This window comes from Equus caballus, chromosome 2 (genome assembly GCF_041296265.1).
Source record: "Equus caballus isolate H_3958 breed thoroughbred chromosome 2, TB-T2T, whole genome shotgun sequence".
Taxonomy (NCBI): Eukaryota; Metazoa; Chordata; class Mammalia; order Perissodactyla; family Equidae; genus Equus; species Equus caballus.
In genome coordinates this window covers 51,410,713-51,420,059 of record NC_091685.1, presented here as the reverse complement: position 1 = coordinate 51,420,059, position 9,347 = coordinate 51,410,713, and positions in this window count along the sequence as shown.

The following is a 9,347-nucleotide window of genomic DNA, read 5'->3' as shown; positions in this document are numbered from 1 at the left end:
CCTAAAATTCATATGGGGGAACAAAAGACCGCGAATTGCTAAAGCAATCCTGAGCAAGAAAAACAAAGCCGGCGGAATCACAATCCCAGATTTCAAAACATACTACAAAGCTACAGTGATCAAAACAGCATGGTACTGGTACAAAAACAGGTCCACAGATCAATGGAACAGAATTGAAAGCCCAGAGATAAAACCACACATCTATGGACAGCTAATCTTCGACAAAGGAGCAGAGGGCCTACAATGGAGAAAAGAAAGTCTCTTCAACAAATGGTGCTGGGAAAACTGGACAGCCACATGCAAAAGATTGAAAATTGACCATTCTTTTTCACCACACACCAAAATAAACTCAAAATGGATCAAAGACCTAAAGATTAGGCCTGAGACAATAAGTCTTTTGGAAGAGAATATAGGCAGTACACTCTTTGACATCAGTTTCAAAAGAATCTTTTCGGACACTGTAACTCCTCAGTTGAGGGAAACAATAGAAAGAATAAACAAATGGGACTTCATCAGACTAAAGAGCTTCTTCAAGGCAAGGGAAAACAGAATTGAAACAAAAAAACAGCTCACTAATTGGGAAAAAATATTTACAAGCCACATATCCGACAAAGGGTTAATCTCCATAATATACAAAGAACTCACACTGCTTAACAACAAAAAAACAAACAACCCGATCAAAAAATGGGCAGAGGACATGAACAGACATTTCTCAAAAGAAGATATGAATATGGCCAATAGACACATGAAAAGATGTTCATCATCGCTAATCATCAGGGAAATGCAAATCAAAACTACACTAAGATATCACCTTACCCCCGTTAGATTGGCAAAAACATCCAAAACCAAGAACGACAAATGTTGGAGAGGTTGTGGAGAAAGAGGAACCCTCATACACTGTTGGTGGGAATGCAAACTGGTACGGCCACTATGGAAAACAGTATGGAGATTTCTCAAAAAGTTAAAAATAGAAATACCCTATGACCCAGCTATCCCATTACTGGGTATCTATCCTAAGAACCTGATAACAGATATCTCAAGAGTCCGTTGCACCCCTATGTTCATCGCAGCATTATTTACAATAGCCAAGACGTGGAACCAGCCTACATGCCCAGAAACTGATGACTGGATAAAGAAGATGTTGTATATATACACAATGGAATACTACTCAGCCATAAAAAAAGACGAAATTGGCCCATTCACAACAACGTGGATGGACCTCGAGGGCATTATGTTAAGCGAAATAAGTCAGTCAGAGAAAGACAATCTCTATATGACTCCACTCATAGGTGGAAATTAGTATATTGAGAAGGAGATCTGATCGGTGGTTACCAGGGAAAAGGGGGGGTGGGGGGAGGGTACGAAGGGGGAAGTGGTGTACCCACAACATGACTAACAAAAATGTACAACTGAAGTCTCACAAGCTTGTAATCTATCATAACATTAATAAAAAAAAAGAATTTATGGGTACAGAAATTATGTTTTATGGTCTGAATACTTGAAAAAAATCAGCTGTCAAATTCTTTTTGGTAACAAAACTTTAGAGTTTTGCTAAATTAAATGATAAAAACTTGAGTATCTTGGTTATGTTCAAATAAGATAAAATACTGAAACATTATTGTTAAATGTATCCAAGTTTGTCTTCTTTTGGTTTCTTATTACAGAGAAACTAAAAAGAGTTTGGGTCTACTAGTAAACATGTTTTGTATTTTACTGGAAGATTGTACTACAAAGGCAACATGTTTCTAGAAATCATAAAATATATTTTTAAATTTGCCCCAAAATTCTAATGTAAAAAAAAGTTTACAATTGCTTATTTAGTTTTTACTTAGAAATTAAGGGCTGTAAGGGTTAAAAGTTCTAAGTGATATACATAAGTAAAGCTACTAAAAATTAATAAGGAAAACAGCTCTGTATACAAGGAAAATAAAATGTGTTTTCAGTAAAGAAGGTATAAAGAATGGAAGTATTTTTGTTTGTTAGGTTAAGAAAAAATTGTCCTAAAGTACTAGAAGGGACGAACAATAGCATGGGACAATTCTGAATGTAAAAAGAAAGTTATAGAATGTTTGTGAAAGAGAAAGTCAGAGTTTTTGCCTACTCAAGTTGGCTAAAATTAAAGTAAATCCAATTAAGTAAATAAGTTTTAATATATAAAGTAAGCTTGTACAAGAATTAGAATTTGGCTTTCTCTCTCAAACGGGATGTGCTCTGTTTTCCCTTGACTGTTTCACAGCGACAAGATCAGCAGACGCTTGACCTTGTTTGAGCAAGGGTTTTAAAATCTTTTGATATTTTTGACAAGCTCCTCCTCTTCTCCCCACCCCACAATTTTCAAATCCTGAATAAAGGCTTTCTTTTGACCCAGAAGAAAGAAGAGAATTTCTCTGAGGATTTTCAGGAGGTCCCTGAGACTTCTCCTCAAAGAAATTTGTTCTCTCTTCCTCTAAAGGAAGTCATACTAATTAGGCTTGTTTGGTATGGTAAATTGTATGGGATGCATTGTCAAGAAAATGATGATAAACCTTCTTAGTTTATATTGGCAGGGAAAGATTATTCACTATTTTAATCTTGCTAACTTACTTCCAACATCACAAGGGGAATAAACCACAACTGCATGCCAATATTTAATTGGTTTACAGATAGGTCTTAATTAAACTATAATCAAGGATGTTATCAAGCTGGATTTGCTGTCTAGCCTCAAGAATGCCTGCTACTTTCTATTTACTCTGATAGCCCTCTAAAAGATTTCCTCCTATAGGCTCAAGAAATCACCAAAGAAGACAAGTAAATGTGGCAACAAAAGGCAGAAAACAATACTTTTGGAAACTTTCACCCACAGCAGCTCATAAAACCTATACTCATTGTGCTATATCATCAAAATGTAATCTAGGGAAACTATTTCATGAGTCACAAGGCCACTTTCCCCTTCCTAAGGAGTGCTTTGAAGTATGGCAATTGGACTTTGTCCAAATGATATCATCTCAAGGATAAATATCTTGTAATGATCTGTATGTTCTCATGATGTTTTGTGGCTTTTCCTTCAGAAGAGTGGTGGCTTTAGGCAAATTATTATTGAAAAGGATATTTTTTATTTGAGGAATTCCTACTGAGTTACATGCTGACCACGGAACTCATTTCACCAGACAAATATTTAAATCTATTTCTAACATTTGGCCAATAATGCAGCATTTTCACTGCACTTACTATCCCTGACCCTCAGGATTGGTGGAAAGGACTAACAGCCTAATCAAAACTTAATTGACAATGCTTTCAGAAGCATTTAGTCTCTCATGTCCAAAAGCTCTTCAATCTTAGATCTACATCCTTTGGTAAGCATTGGCTCTCTCCTTTCAAGATAATAACTGGATGTCTTATGCAATTAGATGAGGAAGTATATGAACCAACTTTGCTTAAGGGAGATATTACATTGTTATGAGAGTCCCATTGAGACACTTAAATGAAAAGCCTGATCTGATTCTTTCCACAGAGCTCCCAGACCTTAAGGATAATGGACTATAACCTGGAGAATTTATTTATCAAAGGACACATCAAATAAAAGACTCTTTGCAGCCTGTTGGAAAGAACCATACCAGGATGAGAAGAAGACAGCATCTGTTGTAGACAGCTGTGCTAAGAACCCGAACCAGGCCTGCATTCCCAACCTTGTGTCTCCACATTTAGACCTTTGCTATGCTTAAAATGTAATACCTACTTTATAACTGTTCTATTTAAAGTTTCAAAATACTATCATACTTAAAGAAAGTGACTGATTTGGAACAGACTGGTCTTGAAGGCCAGGTATTTATTGGGTGGCTCATAATGGAACTCAATAGTTACATGAAACAAGTCTCTGGCCTTGGCTGCTGCCTGGATGGCTAAAACACTGCACCCTGAGTTTCCCTTAGATGCAGGGATGGATTCACGATGAGCTAAAACCTGTTGTCAATTTCCCTCTCTTTAAGGCCAGATGGGCTCATTCAGCATTCCACTGGTGTGACCACCGAGAAGCAAGCTATAGTTGTTCCTCCTTTGGGGCTAGAGGATGTCATACCACATACAGAAGCCCTTAACAGTAGTCACACAGGAATATCCTTATTAGATACTGAAATGGCTTTAATGAGAAAGATTGTCCTTCAAAATAGAATGGCTTTAGATATTCTTACAGCATCCCAAGGTGGTACACATAAGTCATTCAAACTGAATGTTTTTATACCTGAGGAATCTTCCAATATGTCATCTCTGCTAAAGCACATTAAAAAAAGCAGGTGAATGCCTTATGCAATCTTATACCTTGTTTTGATTTGTTTAGTTGGCTCCTTTCCAGTATTGGTTTCCATTTGCTACCTGGATTGCAATTCCTATTTCTGCTATTCCTTGGAATTCTTTTATTAGTCATAATATTCAAACTAATTACTGTTTTCTCAGTGTTGTATGACTGGCATGCAAGCTAGAGTAATGATTTCTCAGCAACCTGAGATGGTTGATGAGTCCTACAACCCTGTACAAATCTCCTTTTATTAAGGCTAAGCCTAAGAATTGATGTTTAAGCTAATCATTTCAAGTATTGGATTACCTGTTCTATGATTGTTATAAACAATGTAACTATAGAAAGTCATGTAAAAACACATGTGTAATGTTTGTGCAATAATCTAAAAATAAATAAGTTACATAGCCTATGAAACACTTCCCCTGTTAATATATACCTCTATACTTGTCCACTATGTCTGACTATTTCCCCCACTGTGGATAACTGGGCAAATCAGTCAAATAAAAGCCAAGCACCAAGAGACTTGATGGACCCAGGGCAGGCAGCAACCACTCTGGCACCAAAGGACAATATTTTGTTCAGCAATGTTTTCTATTGAAAGAATATTGATCAAAAGGGAAAAATGACAGGAGACTTTTACATACTGAGGTACATGGGGCAACTATTCAAGTTCAAAACTGATTCAGCTTGAACTAGAAAGCCTGGCTTATGGCCTATCAAACATACATTGTACGTCTGCTTATCCATTAAATCAAAGAATGCACTTTGTGAGATAAAGAATGCATACTTCCCTTCCTACACCCTATTGGTAACTCCCTATTGGTAACACCCAGATTAGTCTCTTTCCTGACATCATGGTCATGTTAACCTGCAATTTGCAACTGAATACCTCTTTGAAAATGTATCCAGCATGAGTTTAATGTACCTTGTTTGTTCTAAAAAGATATATGACTGTCCTGAAACTGATGCTTCTCTGGAACAAATTCTAAGGCCTTCCTGGGTTATAATCCTCACTCTGGCTCATAATAAACTCACCCAAATTTTTTATTTATAGGTTGATTATAGATTATTTGCATCGGCAAACTGAATCAGAAAACTTGGAGTTAGGTCCCAAACATGTATATTTTCAAAATACCCTACAGTAGTATGACACGAATGTTTGTAAGTTCAGAATTACTTACCCCACTTTTTTTCTCTATTACAATTTCAACACTATTAGCAAAATAAAATGAAAGAATAATTTAGAAATTAAAGAAAAATGTATCCAAAGATTACTATAAACAAAGAATTGCATCATTTTCCATTATGCTTGTGAAATTTTCTGGAATTAAAGAAATGATATGCAACAATCTTTCTGGTAACACAAACTCACTAATTCAGAGGCAGTCAACTAAGACTACCTGGAAAAATATGATGGAACTATATTTTTGATAAAATAATTTATTAGAGACTGATAAGATGTAAAGTAGACAACATATAAAAGTAAACAGTTCTGCCATAACATGATATACATATCTTCAAAAAACTATTCTATTGTAAAACTGCACATTGGGAGGACATCATTTCCAGGGAAAATAGGGCTAGACCATTTAAAACTTATGAGATACTAATCAGAGCACAAACTCCAAATACTTCGAAATTAGTAGCCTAGTTAAATTTCTACTTCCATTTCAAATGAGCATTAAATAGTCAGTTTTCTCTGTGAGAAAGTAAGCACTTCCTATTCTTTAGAGCTTAATGATTTCCTCTGCAAATTATAGGTCTTTGAATTCATTTACTTTCAATGAAGATTCTTTAATCAATATTTGACATCTGAATTTTGGTTGCTATTATCATGAGTTAAGTTTTAACACCAGAGAAATATCATTGCAGCTTTGTAGTTGTCACTTCTAACTTCACCAGATAGCCAAAAATTGTGAAATTTATAATGTGTAGTGAAATTTATAATGTGTATTGAAAGAAACTCAGCTACTACTTCTAAAGACAAAAATTCTGTGAAATTTTGTTTCTTAACATAGTCCTATATTGCTTAGGTTTTCTCTTGTGGGCCAAAGAAAGGAATTGGATTTTATTCTAGAGTCCTGGCAATCTGGTGTGGTGGAAGGAAGGGTTCACATGCCCACTCTGGAAGTAAGGGTTGAAATTGGTCTCCCTGACTAATCAACTTTTTCAATAAGAGTTCTAATTTCTATAAATAGGATTCTTAATTGTTGGTAAATCAAAGTGGTCATTGCCACAGTGAGTCACACTGAACCTTTCTGGTACCAATTATCTGTATGAAAACTTCTTCTTACCGAGGAAATTATATTCATCTACCCACTAAGAAAGATACCACAAAGTTCCCCCAAACCATGACACCTGACAAACGCACATGATCTCTGAGTAATTTCTTCTCCTCTCCTTCAGGCTTAGATGCTATTTCTTGCTCTGGTTTTGGATCTTGGTCTTTGGGACAAATTTCTTGGCCTAATATTGCCCATGTTCCCTGATTGTACCCCCAGGGAGATCTTTCCTTGTCTGTTACCATCTATGATACATCTAAAGTATCTAAAGGCCATTGGGGTCTCTACCTCATTGGCTCTCATCAGTTCCTCTTGCCTGTTTTTCAAAGAGCACACAGCTTTGCCATGACAAGCCTTACATATTGGATAGTGGTTTATGTATTATTACATTTTCATCTTTTCTTTCTGTAAAAATTTTTAAAAACTTTTTATTGCAGTAGCAGTCGTTTATAGCACTACACAAAGTTCATGTGTACATAATTCTATATTTTGAATTCTGTGTAGATTAGATCATGTTCACCACCCAAAGACTAATTACAAACCAACACCACACACATGTGTCTAAACACCTTTCACCCTCCTCCCTGCTCCCTTTCTCTTGGGTAACCACCAATCCAGTCTCTGTTTCTATGTGTTTGTTTGTCATGGTTTTTACCTTCTACTTATGAGTGACATCATAAGATATTTGACTTTCTCCCTCTGACTTACTTCATTTAGCACAATGCCATGAAGTTCTATCCATGTTGTCACAAATGACCAGATATCATCATTTGTTATGGCTGAGTAATATTCCACTGTGTATAAATATCACATCTTCTTTATCCATTAATCTCTTGATGTGTACCTAAATTGCTGCCAAGTCTTGGTTATTGTGAATAATGCTGCAATGTACATAGGGGTGTGTATATCTTTATACATTCATGTTATCATGTTCTTTGGATAAATACCCAGCAGTGGAATAGATGAATCATATGTTACATCTATTTTTAATTTTTTGAGGAATCACCATACTTTCACCATTGTTATTTAACATAGTATTAGAAGTCATAGCCAGAGCTAAGCCAGAGTCAAGAAAAAGAAATAAAACAGATCCGTATTGGAAAGGAAGAAGTGAAACTGTCACTATTTGCAGATTACATGATTTTATCTATAGAAAACCCTAAAGAATCCACTAAAAAACTTTTAAATACAATAAATGAATACAGTCAGGTGATGGGATACAAAATAAATATACAAAAATAAGTTGCATTTCTATACACTAACAATGAAGTAGCAGAAAGAGAAATTAAGAATACAATCACATTTACAATTGCAACAAAAAGAATAAAATATCTAGGAATAAACTTATCCAAAGAGGTGAAAGATCTGTTCACTGAAAATTATAAAACTTTGTTGAAAGAAATTGAAGAAGAAACAAAGAAATGGAAAGATATTCGATGCTCTTGGATTGGAATAATTAACTTAGTTAAAATGTCCATGCTTCCTGAAGCAATCTACAGATTCAATGCAATCAGTATCAAAGTTCCAATGACATTTTTCACAGAAATAGAATGAAGAATCCTAAAATTTATATGGAACAACAAAAGACCCTGAATAGCCAAAGAAATTCTGAAAAAAAAGAACAAAGCTGGAGGTATCACACTCCCCGATTTCAAAATATACTGCAAAGCCATAGGGACCAAAACAGCATGGTACTGACACAAAAACAGACACACACATCAATGGAACAGAATTGAGAGCCCAGAAATAAAGCCACACATCTATGGACAGCTAATTTTTGACAAGGGAGCCAAGAACATACAATGGAGAAAGGGAAATCTCTTCAATACATCGTGTTTGGAAAACTGGACAGCTACATGCAAAAGAATGAAACTAGACTACTATCTTACACTATGCACAAAAATCAACTCAAAATTGGTTACAGACTTGAGTGTAAATCTGAAACCATTAAGCTTCTGGAAGAAAAACTTAGTCAGTACACTGTTTGACATAGATCTTAGCAGCATATTTTCAAGTATGTCTGACCAGGCAATGGAAACAATAGACAAAATAAACAAATGGGACTACAGGAAACTAAAAAGCTTCTGCACAGCAAAGGAAACCATCAACAAAATGAAAAGACAACCTAGCCACTGGGAGAAGATATTTGCAAACCATATATCAGATACGGGGTTAATGTCCAAAATAGATAAAGAACTCATACATCTCATCACCAAAAAATCTAACAACCAAATTAAAAAATGGGCAAAAGATCTGAACAGAAATTTCTCCAAGGAAAATATATAGGTGGCCAATAGGCACACTCATGAAAAATGTTCTACCTCACTAATTATCAGGGAAATGCAAGTCAAAACTTCAATGAGATATTACCTTACACCCATCAAATGGCTATAATTAACAAGACAGGAAACAGTGTTGGAGAGGATGTGGAGAGAAGGGAATTCTCATACACTGTTGGTGTGAGTGCAAACTGTTGCAGCCACTATGGAAAACATTCTCATCTTTTCCAATGTATTTCCCTCTGGCCAGTTCTGAGGCATCAGTCACATGTCTAGTTCTTTCCTGGACCTAATTCTCCAGCCTGTCTCCTAGCAAGGCTTCCTTTAAACCATGCATATGGATTTAAGGTTACTTAATCTGATAATCCTCAGTGGGGAGATAATACCCTTTATTCATACTTTGTCCTGGGAGTGTCTTCACAGAATTCATTTTCAGACACTTATTGGGTGTTGTGTATGATATTCATGCACCAAGTCTAACTCTTCTGTGTTTATGAAGATTTTGTAAGCCACTGA